Here is a 4,287-nt window from a genome sequence, read left to right as displayed (position 1 = left end):
CCCCGGAAAACCGATGTTTCTTAACTTTTCAGCCGTTTTTGGAGCAAAAAATCGTTCCATTGCATATTGATAAGTTATCGTTTTGGTGGGATATATTTTTGCATCGTATTGCAGCAGATACAACCACTTGGTGTTAGACAACCGGGGCCTGAAGACACAGAAGCATCGCCATGTACAAACTAGGGTGTGGGGATAAACATAAGTTGACCTAAACACGAGCTTCCAGCCGATCTGGACATTTCGACACAGGCTTTCGATAAACTGGCTTCGCTATACAAACTTTGTTTGGGGCAAGAGGTACTGGGTTCAGATACTGGGACAGTTTAGTGCATGACACTGGTAAGAACTTGCATCCGACAAAAGTGACCTGTGTTCTGAGGTTTGTGCCATGTACAGAGGAAGAAACTTGGGTCATTTAGGTTGGAAGGTTGTGATCTACTTCGATTGCAATCTCCCTCCATTTTAACCTCGAGTCTGTTTTGTGGAGCTGACTAGCTTTTCGACAGCTGATATAATGTGGAACGCGCATCTGATGCACAACTCGCTGTACTACTAAATGATATTGTTTTGTCACTTCGATTCGCTGCGAACGATCTTTTCATCCAGGTTGGACCAAAGTGGCACTACAAGGCTCAGATGACTCTTGGTGATCCGCAGAGTTCTGCCCGAAAACGTTTTACTCAACCCTGTGGGACACCGATGTGACTCAATGGTGGAATCTGCAGGGTGGTACAATACAAAGGCTATGGTTTGAAGTCCCGTCCTGGTTTACGTTCTGTAGACTTCCAGGATGGGACACCACGAAGATTGCAACCTTTATCCTAGCCTGAGTCGCAGCTTCTTGTAAATGGTCGAACGTTAAATCGTGGCTGCATGAGAATCCTAGTGTTAGCTTCCCAGAAAAGCGGCTCATCTGAGGATTCTCTGTTGTGGATCACCGTGCACGCGTCAGTGGTAGATAACAAATGTTCCATTGTGCTTGCCTGTGACCTTCCAATTAGGAAGCAGCCGTAACCATATAAACTGGAGCGTCAGACTGAGTGCCCGATCCGTAATATTTGTCGCTCACACTAGCACGTGATCTGCACAACTCTACTGCCGTTTCAAAATGCCGTTCCAAAATGCTCCGGAACCTGGTGTGCTTTGGAGATGGCACAAGTCTATTTGGTACTGTATTGAGCTAACCGCACTCGACTGGCTGTTGACCATGGTGCTTCCGGACATCTGTCTGATTACAGATAGACAGTCACTGTCTCAATACAGGGTAACCACTTCAGTTTTCTCGACTTTACTTTCACGCCTCATGCTTGCCATTGAGAAGTGGAAGTCTGTTTAAGGGAACAATTAGGGTCATGGCTTCTGGGAAGCGGAGCCAGGTAACTTTTTTGTTCAGAGTATGCTTGAAAATACAATCGCAAGTTTGCGTAACAGTCCAATGACCTCTTATCCCATCCGTAGTTCCCCTACTGAGTTTTACTAACGTGGTAGCATGCACAGTGTTAATCCCGTCTGGCCTGTACAACATTTGTGCGGTTTCAATATTTCGAAATTATTTCCAAAATGAAGTTATTGAGTGTCCTGTCGGCTTTTTATTTGTCGTTATCCAGTTAAATAAGTTTCTCAGGATGTGTTGTCTTCACAGCTCAACGCTACAATCACGGTGGTGCACTTGTGGGCGCTGAGTAGGCCACTCGTCAAGGCCAACATGGACATAACAGATTTATTCATGGACAAATACACCGTGTTCTCGTTTCAGTCTCCATGTCTCGACTAAGCTCAAGACGTCTGAGTAGTTAGAGGAAAGTCCCTGTTTCGAGTTCAACCCCGGAATCTTGACTGCTCCCGTCTGGTTGGGCAAAATGACAGTATCTCAGCTATCCAAATAAGGAATGTCACACCTGAACGATTATATTACCATATCTAATGTCCCAGTTCGTTCAACTGGAGGTTTTGTATGCGTGAACCTACAGCGAATCTTTCCAGCAAACATCATGACCCATCAAATGTCGGCTTTAGAGGCTTCCAATCAGGTCTGCTGGACCAAAGTCGAAATCATAGAGTCACGCCTAGAGGAATGACAGTTGCTGCAGTAACGTGTGAAAAATGAATGCCACAGAATGATGAAATCCGGTCCCAAATTTGCGGTAGGCACGGTTTGGTGGTTTTAGGATTTCTGCAGTTAAATTCAGTGTTAAAATTTCATAGGGCCGAAAGTGCTGCCGGTTAACTACACAGCTGTCAGGGCGCACCCAGGCAGGAAAAAAAGCACATGTGTAGATAGTGACGCATCCCCAAGGTCACCATCGGTACGACACGTCCGGAAAGTGGGTGAGTTGGCGGCTCCCACCAAACACGGCTTAGCAAAATACGACCAACCTGAGAGTGTTCACGACCGGAACATCGCCATTGGCTGTACGGAACGGACAAGTGAACGACCGTATTTGGCCATTTAGTCATCCTATATAATTACGCCGACGCTCTGTATGTTTTGTCCTGGCAATACAGACGTGTCCCCAGTTGTCTGTCTTCTCCGTATCGCATAGTCTGGCAGGCTCAGTGCAGGCCTAACACATAGACGGCCACCGCAACAACAACAGCTAAAGGACAGACGCTGACAAAGGACGAGTAACGTGAAATCTGTTTACAAAAGGGTGGTATTTTAGACAAAGTGATGAGAATTAGATACCGCAGCTAGTCAAATTAGGATTGCAAACGTTTCGCTGTTCTCGTGGAAAGATGTAGTGAAGTCTACCGGCGACGGTGACAAAGCGGTCGGGCGTGAAGAACATGAAAGTCATAGAAATATGGACAAGTGACAGTCTCATTATCATCTGTTCGTTTCTACTATCATCACGCACTGGCGATCTATTTGGGTCGCTGTAGGAGCGAAACAGGCCACGATTTATCACTGCACCCAAACTGCGAGGAAAGCTCTAGAGCCATCATTGACCACGTTTTGCTGTTCTGGGTCGTTTTCAGCGCTATACGCACCAGAGAAAGATCGAAAAATGCTCAGTTCCAAACTGTTGACTGAGTCTGTTTTAATGACGCAAACGTTTGCCGTTGCGAGGCGGAACCGAATCAGCTGTTGCATCACGTGACAGACCAGTTGATACGCAGGATTACTGAGGTGTTGCTAGTCAGGATAGACAAGCTCATGTTCGAAAAAACGAAGTGCCCTAACTACACCTGAAGACTGCGCAATCAGGATGACAAGTGTAACTGATATTCACACGGATGCTATGGTTACGTTTGTGAATTGAACGCGGCTAACGACGAGAGGAAAATCATAATGTGCCAATCAGATTTAGCTAGTGACGCACGATACTGTGTGAAATTTTCAATTCGGCTGATTGACTGGTCGTCTTCTGCTGATTGTGATTCGGATGGGACCGTTTAAAAGTGAAGAAAATATGTTCTTACGGATGAGGCTGGACAAAGCTGAAAGTAGGGCGTAAAATGTCTCGCTCACGTCACTTCAGTGGCACCATACTATGTGTAAAATGCCACAAGGGCACTGGGTTTTCCTGATTTACTCCTTTCTTGTTCAACATAGTATCCAGTGCAGCTGTTAACTGAATTTATAATTTGTTCTCACTGGCGGTAGATCATGACATGTTTTGAAAGCATGCGAAACTGTTTTAGGGCCACTTCATATGTCCAATCTACAACTGCTTCTGAGTTGCGCTCATGTTCAGAGATTTAGGTGAACCTGCAAAGCTGACCGCTATGGATATAACTACATAAAATACTCTTCGGCTTACACTTCTGTGTCCGTCGCGTCTAATCCGTTGACTGACCGAAATTCATACGAAGCACGGATTTCAAAAACAAGGAGGCTATATCCTACGGAAGCTCAAATGGAACAGAGTGATCTTCTGTGACGACAAACGCGGATGGATGGTTCAGGAATCTTGTCACTGTGTGAAAAAAGGGGAGGACCTTACCGGGACTCGATCTCACTATGGGGGTATCTTTTGACCTGAGTTTTCACGTCATTTGAGTGAACCAGGTGGGAAATCGAGGGGGGCAAGGTGGTCCAGTGGTGGAGTGCGAATTTACTGACCAGAAAGTCCGCGGTTCAAACCCGACCTCTATATCTCGACCGGACAGTAGCTCGGCTCTCGTAGTTTATTTGGGTGACATGGAAACTGGGTGTCAAAAAGGTATTACAGCTAAGCGACTCCCTATAAGGCTCTATTTGGGGCTCATCAGATAGGACCAGTCTCCGAGATTCCGTCAAACTTATTTTCTATTTGAACCCAAATTGCACGCAACTGACCAGAT

This window comes from Opisthorchis viverrini (assembly GCF_000715545.1).
Source record: "Opisthorchis viverrini unplaced genomic scaffold opera_v5_49, whole genome shotgun sequence".
Classification (NCBI taxonomy): Eukaryota; Metazoa; Platyhelminthes; class Trematoda; order Opisthorchiida; family Opisthorchiidae; genus Opisthorchis; species Opisthorchis viverrini.
The sequence above is the reverse complement of the archived record's forward strand: the minus strand, read 5'-3'. Positions refer to the sequence as shown.